This window comes from Notamacropus eugenii, chromosome 2 (assembly GCF_028372415.1).
Source record: "Notamacropus eugenii isolate mMacEug1 chromosome 2, mMacEug1.pri_v2, whole genome shotgun sequence".
NCBI classification, from domain to species: domain Eukaryota; kingdom Metazoa; phylum Chordata; class Mammalia; order Diprotodontia; family Macropodidae; genus Notamacropus; species Notamacropus eugenii.
In genome coordinates, this window is record NC_092873.1 from 187,926,345 (window position 1) to 187,943,807 (window position 17,463).

Genomic DNA, 17,463 nt, shown 5'->3' on the forward strand with positions numbered 1-17,463 from the left:
CTGGCCTCTTGCATAATGTGTGGAGTGAGTTCAGTCCTATAGGAATCTGGCCCCTAAAAAAAGGGGTCAGGATCATTCACACTCTTGGGCTCTTTACACACCTGAGCACTGAGCCTTACTTAAAGGTAAGAATTTGCTCCCTTGTAGTTTCTCTCCAAAAGGAAGAGGAGAAGTGTATCCAAAGTACACTTTGAATCAAGCATAGAACAACTGTTTCCCCCACACATTAGAAAAATGCTAACACAGAGTATTTCAAGTATACATTTATAAAAATACCTCAATAACAACAGTACCTTGTAATTGCTATTATGTTCACCAGAGAGGGTGATACTTTTTTAAAATTTCTTTTTTTGTATTTCAAACTTAACACCAAATAAAATTTCCATCTAGAATGTAGAACAGAATAAGGATTGTATGTGAAACCACAAATATCTGTTGTGTAGAAATTACTTTTCCTTTTAAGGATATAGTGAAAACAACATATAATTCTCAATGCCGTCTTGCTTGTCAGTTTTTCCTTCTGGCTTTCTTTCTGTTCTTTTCTGTGCATTTAAAAAAGGTTTCATTGACGCTCTTTTCTTTCTCCTTCTCTTCCTCCTCCTTCTTCTATAACCCTATCGCTAGTTCCCTCTTCCTGTACAATATTGATATTTAGAACATATGACCCTTCTAAGTCATGTAACCAACAAGATAAAGAACTAAATATTTTTTCCAATCTTCACAACCTCTCAGAAACAGAAATTATACACAAGGGATAAAGCAATTTCAGCTGTCTCCACAGTCTAGGAAACCAAGAACCCAAATGAGGTTTAAAAAACCCTACCAATCTCAATAAACTAGAACACAGAATAATCCCTAACTCCTAAAATACTCAGCTCGTTCTGTTCTATAATATCTGAGGTGTTATAAAAACCCTATAAAAAGGCAGAAATAGTCAATTTAAAAAGTAAAATTCTTTCACAGACCATAAAGCAATAAAAATAGTTATTGGTTTAGGGATACAAACAAAAGACAGATCCAAATGGAGATTTAACAATAAAATCCTAAATAATGGATGAGTTAAAGAACATATCTTATTTACTTTCACATAGGTGAAAGAAAATAATGATGAAACAACTTACCAAAATTTTTATGATTCAGCTAAAGCAGTTCTCAGAGGAAAAATAATATCCCTAGAAACGTACATTAACAAAATGGAAAAAGAAAACCAATTTAACTGACTATGCCTTTTAAAAAGTAGCCAAGAAATGACCTAAAGTAAGAATAAAGGACAAGAGATTAAAAATTATAGGGGAAATAGATAAAACTAGAAATAAAAATAATGTATACAAATGATAACTAAAGCTAAAAGCTGATACATTGAAAAGACTAATAAAATTGATAAACCTTTAAATGAGCAAGGTGATACCACAGGAAGAAATCAGAAGAATCAGAGCCTGTTCTATACGGTTATATGCTAACTGACCTGAGAATATAAAAGAAATAGAGGAATGCTTTCAAAAATTATAAAATGTTCAAACTAACAGAAAACCATGCAAAAAGCTTAACCCAATCTCAGAAAAGGAAATGGAACTAACTGTAATTGAACTATCAAAGGAAAAAACTCCTGATCCTGATGATATTTTCAGGAGAATTCAATCATCTCACGCCCTCTCGAATTATTGCAATAACTAAGGCTAGAGGCCAGCAGTGAATTATTGCAATAACTCACTGCTGGCCTCTAGTCTTTCCCCATTCCAGTCTACCTTGCTTTACCTCCTATAGTGATTTTCCTAAAGGGCAGATTCCATAATGTCAACTCACCCCTTATACACTTAAAAAACAAACAAGCTTGAGGGCTCCATATTGCCTCTAAAATCAAATGCAAAATGTTCATTGTAGCATTTAAAGCCCTTTATAACCAAACCCCTCCTCTTACCTTTCCAGTCTTCTTACACCTGCCTCTCTGATACATACTCCTTAATCCAGTGAACTGGTTCTTTCCTTCCCTCCTGCCCTTCCTGGCTTTCTTTAAATCCCAACTAAAATCCCACCTTCTCCAGGATGCTTTTCCCCCTTACATCTTATTCCATACATTCTAAATATATATGTGACCTTAATATTGAAGATCATTAAAAAAATCCCTAGGAAAGAAGCAGATCATATATCTCTCAAAACTGTGGGCAGGAAGTAAAACAAAGGCTAAGGAAAACTGCAAATAATAAAGTTGATAACTTTGATTACATGAAACTGAAAAGTTTTTACATATAAATAATTCATATCCTCATTATAAGAAGGGAAACAGTCAATTAGGGAAAAAATCTTTGTAGTTTCATGTATATTTATATATTTTTGTATCCAGTTTCTCTTATAAAACTCTGATATCCAAGATATAGAAACAATCAAGAAATATATGTGTATATGCACGTATATACAATCAATCCTCAACTTCTGCAGGGGAAAATGATGTGAAAGTCAAAAAATGTAAATGTTAATACACTGAACCTATGTTCAATAGTTAAGTTTCCATGGCCACAAAAATCTGTAATCTTTCACTAAATTGCCAAAAAAAAAAAACACAATAGTTTTGATAATATGCACTTTTACTATCACAATAACCATGAAATAGCCCATAAAATGCAATACACAGAATAAAATTGGTGATATGCAAAACATTTTTCTCACTAGCAATTACTTAGAATTCTGTGATCTTTGTGTTAGCATTCTCAATAAAAAGACATTGTTCACCTTTATAACCATAAAATCTATAGTACCGTAGATACTTTCCTCCTTTTTGCAGATAAAATGAATCGCTTCCTTATCTCCAAACTCAGGGCAGGCAGTGGCTGAAGACATTCCAGCATGAAGTTATCTTACACCTTTATTTTTTCACTAAGCCACATCACTGACTTTACAAGTTTGGACTTAGAGCTCAGAAGACTTGCACTACCCTTTGGGGGCATACTTGCAACACAAAATTTGAGATTTAAAGGCAAACAATGAAAATATACAGCGAATGCATGGGAAACTCTTTACAGCGGTAAGATGAAGAAGATCAATGAAGCACCTCGTAGGATACTGGCTTCTCGACAAACTTCTGGGCATCACACCTCTCACTTTTTCCTCCACTGCACATAACCTCAAATGTGTGCAGTTGCCAATGTGCAAGTGAAAGTGAGGTTACTAATAAAATTGCAGAAATGCTTGAAGTTGTGAAAGTTAAATGTATGACTGTTGATTATTGACTATGTGTCCACACATGCAAATACATACATATGTGTGTATATATACATATATATGTGTGGTTGGTTGGTTGTTGTCCTTTGTCTTCAAAGAGGACCAAAATGAAATCACCATTGTAAAGTAAAATTTTAGTGTGTCCAACTGTGGCTGATCAGACCAATAGCAGCTCGGTATGCCCTACCACAGGTTGGGCACAGATAGTCCATGTGAATATTTGGGGTGAATGTCCCAAATTTGCACATCCTGAATTTACTTTGTGCTGTCCCAATTCTGCTTCACTCAAAGAGCACAGCACCTTTTCTTATGTGGGCACACCATGCTGAGCAGTCCTGTGCCAGTGTCTCCCATGTTACACAATCAAATCCAAAGTTCTTGAGAAAGACCATGAGAGTGTCCTTGTATCATTTCTTCTGGCCACCATGGGATCGCTGGCCCCATGCGTGTCCTCCATAAAATAGTCTTTTTGGCAAGTGTACATTTGGCATTTGAACAACATGACCAGCCCATCAGAGTTACACTCTCTGAAGAATAGTTAGAATGCTTGACAGTTCAGCTTAAGCAAGGACTTCAGTGTCTGGTATTTTATCCTGCCAGGTGATCCTCAGAATCTTCCGAAGACAGTTCAAAAGGAAACGATTCAGTTTCCTGGTGTGGTGCTGGTAGACTGTCCATGTTTCACAGGCATTCAACAATGAGGTCGGCACAGCAGCTCTGTAGACCTTCAATTTGGTAGTCAGTCTAATACCTCTTCTCTCCCAAATACTACCAAGGTAAGTGAACTTATCCACAGCATTCAAAATTTCTCCATTTGTTGTAATTGATGGTGTGGTAGTGGCTGATGGAGCACCTATGTTTTTTTGGTGTTAATTATTAGGTCAAAATTAGCACAGGCAGCAGAGAATTGATCCATACTTTGTTGCATCTCAGCTTCAGAGGCTGCATTGAGTGCACAATCATCTGCAAAAACAAAATCATGCACCAACACTCCCTCCACTTTGGTCTTGGCTTGTAGCCTTTTCAAATTGAAGAACTTACCATCAGTATGGTGGTTGACCTTGATGCATAGTTAATCCTCAATGAAAGCATTTGTCAACATGGCTGAAAACATCATGCTAAAAAGCATGGGAGCAAGCTCACAGCCCTGTTTCACTCCATTGGTGACTACGAAGGCACAAGAGCTTTGTCCATTATCCAGAACCCGGGCAAACATGCCATCATGAAATTGACGTACAATATTAATGAACTTCTCCAGGCAACCAAATTTTGACATAATTCCATAAGCCCTCATGCCTAACAGTGTCAAAGGCCTTGGTCATATCTACAAATGGTGTGTACAGACTTCTGTTCTGCTCCTGGCATTCGTCCTGGAGTTGTCAGGCAGCAAACACCATATCGACTGTTCCTCAGCCCTTTCTGAAGCTACATTTGCTCTCAGGTTTATGACCATCTTCCAGGTGAAGAATCAGCCTATTAAGGAGGACTCTAGCAAGAATTTTGCCAGCAATGGCTAAGTGAGAGATCGCCCTGTGATTGTCACAGGACAACCTATTCCCATTGCCCTTATAGAGATGGACAATGGAGGCATCTTGAACTCCTGGGGGACAATCTCCTCTTGTCTTATAACCTGGAAAATTTCAGTCAGCTTTTTTGTGAGCAATAGTCCCTCTACCTTGTAAATCTCAGCTGGAATAGAATCAGCATCAGGTGCTTTGCCACGTGAAAGGAGCCTAATGGCCCTCAAAACCTCTTCTTCAGTTGGAAGTTCAGCTAAGGAGGGATTGACTTCAACCTGAGGTAAACGGTCAATGGCGTCAGCATTGATTGATGATGGTCTGTTGAGAACACAATGGAAGTGTTCAGCCCATCTCTCTACGATCATGTCTTTATCACTAATCAATGTGGCTCCATCAGCACTGAGTAGTTGTGATGCACCATAGGTTTTTGGTCTATAAATAGCTTTCAGGGAATCATAAAAGTGCTTTGGATGGTTACTATCAGCATAAAACTGAATTTCATCTGCCTTCTTACTGAGCCAGGAATCCTGCATCTCTCTAAGCTTTGCTTGTACTTTACTTTTTATGAAATTAAATGCTGCCTTCATAGAGGTGGATGCACTATCCTGCTGGTAAATCCTGTGAAGTTCTCATTTTTCATTTAGCAGCTTCTGAATTTCCCCATCATTTTCATCAAACCAGTCTTGGTGTTTGCAAGTATTCTGACCTAGATGAGCAAATGCAGTGCTGTATGCCAAATCTCTGAATGCTGCCCACTCCTTTTCTGCTCCACTGTTGCCAACTGTGTGTTGGCTCAACTTTCCCTCCAAGTTAGCAGCAAACTGTTCACTCTCAGAGAAGAGCTCTAATTTGTTGACATTAATTCTTCTGGTAGTCATTTTGCCTTGGGATTGGGATGAATGGGAATAGTTAGTTTGAAAAGGATAAGTCTATGATCAGTCCAGCACTCTGCACCACACATTACCTTTGTCACTCTCACATCTTGTCTGTCTCTTCTCCTTACAATCACATAATCTATTAGATGCCAGTGTTTGCTGCAAGGGTGCATCCATGAAGTTTTATTGTGTTTAGGTAAACAGAAGACAGTGTTGGTAATGAGGTCATGTGATGCACAAGTCTCTAGCAGTAAATGACCATTGCTGTTGCTGTTTCCAACTCCATTCCTCCCTGGGACTCCCTGCCAAGTCTGGTAGTCTGAGCCTACTCTAGCATTACAGTCACCCAGAATTATAAGCTTGTCCTCTTTTGGCACATTGATGATAAGGGTCTCTACACATACACACAAATATACATAGATGTGCCCACATATATGCATAAATATAAAGTGTGTATACATGTATATATACATATAAATATGCATGAATCTATACATATATGCAATAAAAACACAGAACCCTGTAGGATCCCAGGAAATTTTGGAACAAGTTCTTTCAGAGTACTTCAAAAGAGAAGAGAACAAGAAGTGATAAGAAAGCAAGCAGCAAAATTTAAGGCCTGAATGATGGAAATAATTAGCAAAACTTAACTCCATGTTGACAAGTCTCCCAGAATAAGTGGAAAAGAAAATAAGATTTGGAGTATCCTTAAGTGAAGGACAGTCTGGAAGAAGAGAAGTGAAAAGCAGTAGCTCTAAAACAACACATGATCTCTTCATAAACAAAAGGGATTGATCTCACAGAAAGGATATACATAGAAAATTTTAGAAACATAGGTTTTGTAGAAGAACAAGATAAATAAAAACTTTATTATAATGCACAAAATAAAAGAAGAAAACTGCTCAGAATTTCTAAAAACAGAACACAAAGCACCAGTTGAAAGATTACCTCCAGGAAAACAAAAAAAGCACCTTATAATTCAAACTTCAAAATACATAGTAGTTAAATTTAATAATTGCAATGACACATCACAAATTTCTTCTAGTTGCCAGGAGAAAGACCCAGTGTTCTATCCACTGTACCACATAGCTACTTCTAGAAGGGAACTGGTTGACTAGAAAAGAAAAATCTTTGTATCAAATCTCTGAGAAGGGTTTCATAGCAAATATATAGTGACAACTAACAGACATATATAAGACCAAAATCCATTTCCCAGTAGAAAAGTGATCAAAGGATATGAACAAACAATTCTCTAAAGAAGAATTACAAACTAGTACCAACTGTGGAAGAAAATTATCTAATCTGCCTTTTAAGCACATGCATACTAGAAACAATTTTATTAATTTAGATGAAACTAATTCTAAACATTTCTGCTGAGAAAAGTCCAAAAATGAATATGGTTATCACATGACTTTGAAAGTCTCTATAACACAAGCCATTTTGGAGTTTCAACTTGGAATATTCTCAAATAATAGGCAAATTTTGATAGTCAAGGTTGAGCAAGGAGTCAGATTTAAGTAGCATTCTGAGAATGATATTAACTTAAAATGTCACATCCTAGAAAAATATTTCCTTAATATGATAATATTTATAAGCACTGAGCACAGTGCATGGCACATAATAGGCACAATATAAATGTTAATTATTAATAATAAGAAGAAAGCCATATAATCCCTCTTCAAACACTTCCTCTAAAAATTCTCATTTTTAACTCAAGAAATACTCCCAAAGAGAATTGAGGTTGTTAAAGATACTTTTATATTTTTAGGCTGATTATTATCTTAATCTGGTTAAGGCCTGGGAAAAGAGTTTAATGTTTCTTTATTTTGTTTATAGTGTGACTTCATATCTAGATCATATGTCCATATAGAGCTTGTTGGTATGTGCTGTGAAGTGCTATCTAAATCTAATTTCTGCCAGATCATCGCTCAGTTTTCATGGCTGTTTTTATGAAGCAATAAATCCTTACCCCAATGCCTAGGTTTGTTGAATATCTTGGTTTATGGAATATTAGACTATTAGGTTCATTTATTACTGTGTGTTTTGTACCTGATCTACTTCACTAAATTATCTATTTTTTAACCACTACCATATTGTTCTGATAATTTCTGCTTTGTCTTATAGTTTGAGATCTGATACTGTTAGGTCCTTTTTATCCTACTTTTTTTCCCTCATTATTTTCCTGAGATTCTCAACCCTTTGTTCCTCTAGATGAGTTTCATTACTTTCTTTTCTAGTTCAATAAAGTAAGTCTTTGGTAGTTTGATTGACTTGGTACTGAATAAATTAATTTTTCTTATATTAATTCAACTTTTCCATGAATGATTCTCCAATTATTTATTTAGGTTTGTATTTATTTTCATAAATAGTATTTTGCAATTGTATCCATATAGTTCTTATGTCTCTCTTGGTAGGTAGACTCTCAAGTATTTCATATATATATATATATATATATATATATTCTATAGTTATTTTAAATGGAATTTCCTTATTTCTTCCTTCTGGGACTTATCGATATACATAAATGCTAGTGTTTTATATTGTTTTGTTTTATACTTGCAACTTCATTGAAGTTATTATTTCAATTACTCTTTAGTTGATTCTCTGAGGTACACTATACTGTCAACTAAAAGCAATAATTTTGTTTCTTCTTTCCCTAGGCTTATTATCTCAGTTTATTTTTTCTTTCTTTATTGCCATAGCTAGCATTTCTAGCACTATGTGATAATAGGGATGGTGACAATAGATGTCCTTGCCTTGATCTTTTCAGAAAAGCCTCTAGTTTGTCTCCCTCAGTTATAATTCTGTAGTAGGTGGTTACTCAGTAGTTGAATTTTTTTTTTTCTGGCTGCTTGCAGTGTGTTTTCTTTCATCCAGAGCTCTGGATTTTGGCTATGATGTTCCTGGGAGATTTTATTTTGGGGTTTCTTTTAGGAAGTAATCAGTAGATTCTTTCTATTTTCATTTTGACTCACCATTGTCAAGATCACACAACATTTTGTAGAGGTCATGGAATAGCAGATTCCAAAAGGCAAATTGTAAAAACCTATATTCAAGAATATCCTTATCTAGCAAAACTGAGTATAATCTTACAAGGGGAAAGATGAGCCTTCAATGATAGAGGACTTCCAAGAAAATGGGGGGAAAATAGCAAAAGTTACATATAGATCAATATCATATACTGAGATAAAATACATGTGACTTAGATATAAAAGATGGCATCATAAATAAGTTATAGGGGCAAGAAAGAAATTACCTTTCAAATCTATGGATATGACAAATAAAGGATAGAGAAGACTGAAGATAAAACAAACAATTATAATGACATAAAATTTAAGTTTTTGTACATAAAAATGTTACATCTCCAAGGTTAGAAGGGAAGCAGTTAATTGGAAAAAAATCTTTGCACCAAGTTTCTCTGATGATGATCTAATTTCTAAGATATATAGGAAAATCATTTAAATTTATAGAATAGGATCCTATTCTCCACTTGATAAATGGTCTGACAATATGAACAGGCAATTCTCAAAGGAGGCAACCCAAGCTATCTATAGTCATGAAAAAATGACACACATCACTAATAATTAGAGAAATGCAAATTAAAGCAAATCTGAAGTTCCATCACATACTATGATTTGCAAAGCTGACAGAAACAGAAAATAACATGTTAGAGGGACTGTGAGAAAAGAGGCACATTAAAACCCTATTAGTAAGGCTATGAATTGGTCCAGCTAACCAGGAAAGCAATTTGACCCAATGATACTAGCACCAAGCCTATTCCCCAGAGAGATCAAAAGAAGAGAAACAGATTCTATATGTACAAAATTATTTATAACAGCTCTTTTTGTATTGGCAAGGACCTAGAAACAAAGGGAAATACTTGTCAATTAGGGAATGCCTGAACAAAGTATGGTATTTGAATATAATGAGAAACCATTATACTATAAGAAATGAAGAAAGAGATGGTTTTGGAGAAACTTGAGAAGACTTGTATGATCCATCATAGAATGCAGTGAACAGAAACAGAAGAATAATTTAAACTATAACATCAATACTGTAAAAGTGAATAATTGTGAAAGACTTAGGAACTCTGATCAACCATGATTCCAGAGGACTTATGAGGAATATTGTTCACCTTATGACAGAAGTGATAAATGAAAAACACACTTTTAGATGTGGTCAAGGTAGGAATTTGTTTTACTTAACTATACTTATATGTTACATGGGTTTGGTATTTTTCCCCCCTGGGTGAGGAGTAGAGAAATAGGAAAAGGGAAAAAAAAACAAATGTTTCAGTTTAAAAATTGAATCAAATTTAAATTTAGGAATTTAACATTTTAAGAAAAGAAAGAACATATTACTCTTAAATAAGTCAATCAGAAGCTTTGTGACTTTGTCTAATCACTGCTGTAATTTTATCCTCAAGCAGAAGAGTTCCCCCTGAAAATTTCCCCTAGTTTCCTGAAAATGATTGTCAGACACAAATAAGATTTAGTTCAGAGTATTGTTTCAGAATTGATAAAGACAATTTTCTTATTCAGATTAGTCTTGAGCAGACTAAATGTACTGTCCTACTATTATTTTGTAAAATGTATTCTAAAAAGGGGAGGGATTTCATTGTTCTTCCACATAACCACATGAAAAATGCTCTACATTACTAATAAGAAGAGAAACAGTCATTAAAACAACCCTGAGGTTTCACCTCACACATAGTAAATTGGAAAAGATGACAAATGATGAGAGTAGTCACTGTTGGAGAGGTTTTTAGAAACCAGGAATACAGATGTATTGTTGAAGGATCTTTACATTGGTAGACCAGTTTTGGAAACCAATTTGGAGATATGCTGATAAAGTAACTGTTCTTTACCGAGATATTCCATTACTAGACATATACCTCAAAGAGCTCATTGGCAAACAGAAAGGTTCCATAAGCACCAAAATTTTTATAACAGTAGCTTTCTTGGAAAAAAATAACTGGAAACAAAACAGATGTCCATTAGTAGGGGAATGGCCAGACAAATTATGGCACATGGATGTAATAGAATAACAAGCATGCATTGGTAAATGTTTAGCACTTGGCTCTCTAAAAACAAAATATATGCATATCACACTTTTAAATTTAACCTGCATTATTAACATTTTTCCATTACTTTCTTCAGTGTAGACAATCAACAAAGCAATAAATCAAGAGCCATCTGTAGCATTTACTGATTTCTGAGGTATAAATGCTCACACATAAAATTTAATGATCAGCTCTGCTGAACTAGTTGGAGCATGTCTCCAGCTTCCCCTTGGTAATACCACTTAGACGATGAGGCAAAGGAAACAGACAGAGGCAGCAACAGATAACAGATAGGAGTTGGCATGATACCCAGACATTTGTAGATCTGGGGGGAATTCTGCAGCACCTCGAGGAAATTAACTCATTCTAGATGAGGACATAGCTAGCTATGGAACAATAGAACACTGAAAGGTAGGGAAAGATTGCTATATCAGGGAATTGAGGAGCAACGAAGCCTGAGTGTTACAGATGAGAACACTCTGACTTTGCCATTTGTTAATACTATGAATCATGTACTATGTTAACTCTGAGTGAGGAAGAGATAATTAACTTTCTAGTGAATCATAGCCCTCCAGGCAAGTACTATATAAATTGAAAAGACTGTATGAGGTCCTTATGGGAATGAGTGAAAAGATTTTCTTGACTGTCTAGGGGATTTGGCATGAGTTATTTGTTTTCTGTTGCAAATAAATCTTTTTCTATGTTTAATGTCTATATTAGACTCAGTGCCTGTCAGGGTACTGAGTACCCTTTTAAGAAAGAAAAATGAACCAGATATTAAAGTTCTCAGAGTTTTTTGGATGGAGACACAATTCAGAGGTCAGTTTTGTAAAGAGAACCCTGAAATTGCATCCAGGTCTGTTCTAGGCCAGGCCTAAGACCAATACCCTACTAATTTATATTCAGTATTGGAATAAAGTAAAACACATACTATAGGTCATTCCATACTTAACAAAAGATTTATTGAGCCTAGCAGAAGAAGGATATTCATTAAGTATATGCATTGAGGACCCCATGATTTGATTCAGTATAGCAAAGTTCTCCTACCTCTGTGTTGTCCATCATGATCCAGTAGCCAAGCATAAGAGTGAGGTTAGAGTTCCTTGCAGCTATTTTGTACTCAGTCAACAAAGAAATTATTTCCATAGTCCTCAGACCCAATCAGTTCCCAAAGATGATCTCAATTTCTTTTACGGAAAAAGGGACACGGGAGGAAGGGTGATATTATGCTATTGCTCCCACCACAAGGTCCTTTTGTCACAAGGGGTCTTCTGACACCAGGGTTTTTATCATTCATTCAGTAAATATTAAATTCACATCCAATTCATTCATTCACTCAAATAAACTTTGTTCAAACACTGTAGTAAGCCTTAGAGACAGAGAGGTAAATAAGACACACATAAGGTACAGATTTTCCTCTCAAGAGCATCATAATCATGGCTGAAAAGACTGCTCATTTACATCGTTCTATCTCCATTATATATGCACAAAAATAATTTTTTAGTTGCCATTTCAAGAACTAGGCTTTGTCAGAGATTTGACTACTGGTCAAATGCAAAGCTTTTGTTAAAAGGGTTAATCCCTTTCTGTCTGTTGCCATTATTTTTCTCTTAGACATCCAAAACAATGCCACAAAGAAGCTATATTCTAATGTTTCATTAAAATGTTCCCTTTGCCCTCCCTGCCTATAGTTACCAAACTTCAATTTGACATGGAACAACCACTCCCTTATATTCTGTTATCCATTCTCTACGCAGAGCTAGTCCAAAAAATTTGTGCCCAGATGGACAGTGCCTCTGTGTTGACAAAGTACATTCTAGGCCCTCATTTTTGGTGGTCCTGCCCTGCTCCTTAATGGACATACAGGGGGACATTGATGAAGGCATTCAAAAATTGAGATGTGGCACTTGTGGAAGATATAAGTTTCATATACATGCTGAAAACCTTCCATTAGTTTTATGACCTAATGTCAGATTAACATCAAATGATATATACTGTCCTCCTTAAAAATGTAATTCTCTGCCTCATTTACTGTACCAGCATATCATATCTTCATATGATAACTGTATTTCCTTTAATCAGTGGTTTTTAAAGTGTGGTCCAGGAATATTTAAGAATCCCCAAGACCCTTTCAGGAGGTCTAGGAAGTCAAAACTATTTTCATAATGTGAAATACTAATCAAATAAGTTGATCATGCTTGGAGCTTTTGGTCTCAGTTTCTCTTATTTGCAGATTTTTACTGAGACAATAATACTACTGACATTTTCATTTCTAATGTACTAAATTATCTATCTGCTCACTTAAAACCCAAGTAAGCAGAAGCTCTTTGGGGGATCCTCATTAATTTTTAAGAGTATAAAGTACTCCTGAGACTGAAAAGGCTAAGAATCATTGCCTTAAATAAAATTCAAGAAAGTATTGTATGACTTCCATAAGCATAAATTTGTTCCATCTTAGAAGTGCTTGGAATGTTGGGATATATTACCTCTTGCCTTTGTTGTATATTCAGTCTTATGTCAGTTTTCTCGTGTGATGATTCCTTTAAAGAAGGGATTCTTAATCATATCTGCATCATTGATTCTTTGGCTATCTGGTGAAGCCTGTGGATCCCTTCTCAAAACATTTATAAATGCATAAAATAAAACACAAAGGATGCCAGAGGAAATGAATTATATTGAAATACAATTATAATATTTTTTAAATCCAAGTTTATTGACTCTAGGTTAAAGATCTCTGCTTTAAAGCTTGAGCTTTATCTGTGTCTGTCATATGCTTGGAATGCAGACAGCAGGGAAAGTGAGTGTGGGGGGCAGTGCTGAGAATCATTATTACATACATATATACAGAGAAAGGGAGACGGAGACAAAGGGACAAGGACAGAGAGAGACAGAGAAAAACAGAGAGATGGAGACAGACAAAGGGAGAGACATGGAGAAAAATATTAGCAAAATCTTATGGGAGTAAAAGTTTTCTCCCAACTGCTTGTTAGTTAATGAGAAAGATTTTTACAATTTTATTAATTATTGGTGAATTATCAGTACATATCCCTTGATTGCCTTAGAACTGGAGATAAGAATGAATAAAGAAAATGAGCCAGGAGCAGGTAGAAAGAAGAGTGCTTATCTCATGTAGGCTACACACAGGACTTTGCTACAGTTACATATGTATCTTCAGAGAACATACATTTTAGTTAGAGAAAAAAAAATGAAATAGCATCCCAGTGATACTATTCAGAATACCCAGTCAGATCTATGATCTTAATGATGAGGAAGTTCTTTTTAGTGGTACAGATTGTTCCATGCCTACCCATCCAGGGTGATTCTTGTGCATGCCCTTCCATAAATTCAGCAAAGAAAGTTCACCCAAAATATTGGGGGTCTTCCTTGCTTCCATTACCTTGTACTAGTTCTTGGTAGAGCAGGAATGGGGATGGTAACTCAAACCTGAACTGAGGCTGAGTGGGTTCAATGGCATAGACTGAAACCTTCTAAGCTAGAGAGTGATGAAAAGCCATAACTGAATTCTCACCCAATTTGAGAGCCATAAATATTGTCTGATAAGCAAGAATTTAGCAAGAATTAAATAAGCTAAAGAACCAGATGCAAAACCAGTAACTGAAGCAGAAACAGGGTTAATGTCAGATTTGAGAAGAGAGTCTAAAAGAAAGCAAGGACATCTCTCTGGTCCAAGTTCTGGCTGAGAAGACTCTAAGGTAAAGGAGAGAAGGCTTAATTTCTTAAAAAAAAAAATTCTGAATTTATCACATTTAGCTTTATACAGGCATGTGTATATTTGTATGCCCACCATATCCCTTCTCTCTAGCTCCCTCTAAATTTTCTATAACTGGACAGATACAGTCACCACCTGAATTGCTTGCCATAGCAACAGCAATCTCTAAGTGGTGACAGACCAAACTGTTACTCCTCACCATTTGACAAATTGTCTACATTGAAATCTAATTTCATGCATTTTTGTCAGTTTTTCTGAGTTTTGATCCTTGATTTTTCTGTTCTAATTTTTCCCATCCATCTGTACTATTCCCCTTGCTCCACTTATGTCAGTATCCTGTCCTGGATAGGTCAGTTCATGTCAGCTTTCATTCCTGCCTGTTTTCTTGGATCTGACATTTGTTTCTCTCCCTAGTTCTTTCTTTACTCTTCTTAATCTCACTTTGATGATGGCCACACGTACCATCTTCCCCCAAAAATTTTTATGTAGTCTTTCCTTTGGTATAGATGCTGACCAGTCACTCATACATATATACATACATACATACATACATACATATATATATACATATATATATATATATATATATCAGTATGACTCCAATATCTAATACTATAAGCTTTCTCCAGGTGGGATTGAGAGGGCTCTGTTTGTTCTAGGAGTACATAATCAAGAGATCTAATTCCTTGCTTTAAACAGGTCATTCAATGGTACAGTGGAGAGAGATCTCAGCTTATAATCAAGAGACCTTAGATCAAATCATATTGAACTGCCTGTGTCTTTAAATCTACCTGACTGAGGCATAATCACGCTTTCTTTCCTGCAGTATCTAGGGGTGAAGAACTCCTTCACTCACAATAGGGGTAGTAGGTAGTAAACTAGTGAAGGATTGCCCAAGAGCCACCTGCCCCTCCCCTTAGGCCATGTAACCCTGAGAACGGTCTTGGAGTTTTGTTCTTGTTTCATTTGTCCTTTTCAGTTCTAGGTGTAGGGAGTAGTGTCTCAGGACTCTGGAGCTCGAGCCATTGGGACCTTGGAGTCCAAGATTCTAGGATAGATATTTCAACCATCCCAACAAGAAAATGCTGAGAAACCAACATCCTGGGATGCAAACCCAAGGGATGCTTTGGTCTTGGAACTTGGTTGGACTAATGCTACATGGAAGTGAGGTAAACTGTGAATCGAATCACCTTCCCTTCCCAAGAGATTGAGGTGGGAGGTGGTGTAATGAGGCTTATACCCATGTGGTGTTGGGGGAAGTATATGGTTGTTCTTGTTATACCTTTGAAGTAACTATTCCTTTGTAAAAAATAATCTGATTGTTAAGGAGCTAAATGGAACTGGAGTTCTTGGACCCCTAAAATCAGGTGTCATAGTTGTTACTGGTTTGAAATAGTAACAGAGATGAGAGGCCCTCCAAGCTCCCTAAAACTACCAGAAAGGCCTTAGGGAAAGGCTGAAATATAACAGACTTAGTATTCAGGTGGCCGGGGTGGGGGGTGGGGTTGAGAATCACTGTTATATACATATATACAGAGAGAGACAGACAGACAGAGACAAAGAGAGAGAGAGACAGAAAGAAACTGAAACAGAGAGGCAGAACAAACAGTAAAAGAGAGATGAAGACAGAGGGAGAGACATGGAAAAAAATATTAGCAAAACAGTTCTCTAAACTGTAATGCAGACTCAAAGATAATTAGTTAATGAGAAAGGTATTATAGTTTTTTTAGTTATTGGTGAGTTATTAGTACATATCCTTTGACTGCTTAGAACCTGAGATAAGAATGGATAATGTATGCTACAGTTACATATGTATCTTCGGGGGATTTACATTCTAGTTAGAGAAAAAAAGTGAAATAGCATCCCAGAGATACTATTCAGAATACCCAGACACATCTATGATCTGAGTGATGAGGAAGTTTCTATCTGGAGTGCCGATTGTTCCATGCCTACCCATTCAGGGTGATTCTTGTGCATGCACTTCCATAAATTCAACAGAGAGTTCAACCAAAACACTGGGGGTCTTCCTTACTTCTTTATCACATCATAAGGATAGCAATAGAGCACATGGACTACGGCAGGCATCCTTTGCTTTTTCCACATGATCAGTCCAACTCTTTTCAGTCACATGTTTCTTTGATGATATTCCTTAGCATATATTCATTCCAGTGACACAAATACAGAATTCAACTTAGCAAATATTTTTAAAATATTATGCTAGTTCCTTATGAATGCTCTAGCCCCACTGTAAGAGATTCAAGTCTCTTACATCTCCCCCAAAGAGCTGGTGGATGTTTCTCTGTCATTGGTTCAAGTCACCACTAAGTGTATTTCCTACTTTTTTTTAAGGGGCTGGTGGCTAGCACTCAAATTCCAATTAACCACTTCATATTAGGTAGCTTTTACAAAGGTGTATTTACTTGAAAGACACAAAAACAAATGTACAAACAATTCCCCTACACTTCAGGGCACAATCACTCCTAAACCACCTCTATCTGGGAGGATGGGATGGAATTAGGCTCATCATTTACCTTAATTCTTACGCAGCATTTTCTCCATGAAATTCACATCTAAAGATGGCAGTGTTGCTAGCTTTTACTATGCTAAAGGTTGGAAGGTCACTACAGATATTCACTTTGTTCTGTACTGGCTACATTATGGATTCCTGGACTCTGGGATTCCTGTGACTAGTGCTTTTGGTTATACAACCAGTAGAAAACGGCTCCTTCCAACTACATGGCAGACCAATTAGAACCAGTTACAAAGTGTCCATGCATGTTCCAATCATTTTTAGGGAGAACATAATTCTCCCTAAAGTAGCTCCTTATCTCCTTCCATGTAGAGATGATGCCATCTTAATAAACTCATGGAATCTACATATGCTCCAGACTCCTCACACTTACTTGTTATCATATCAACATTACCAGTGCCTCTGGAAAGAATGTGTCAATTATTTCCCTCACCATCTTTGTGACTTTGTAGATTATAAATTTGTTCTCTGGCCAAAACTTCCCTATGTGTTGATTATGCCCCTTAAATGTATGATCCTTAAGAATAGGG

General features: G+C 36.2%; 1 long non-coding RNA gene across 1 annotated transcript in view; it reads left to right on the top strand.

The window, feature by feature from the left end:
- The window catches only part of LOC140526623 (uncharacterized), a 44,280-nt gene that overhangs the window by 2,735 nt on the left and 24,082 nt on the right, over nt 1–17,463 (top strand). Inside the window, exon 2 of the long non-coding RNA XR_011974448.1 lies at nt 3,817–3,992. This is a non-coding gene — a long non-coding RNA (uncharacterized lncRNA). The remainder of the gene's footprint in view (nt 1–3,816; nt 3,993–17,463) is intronic.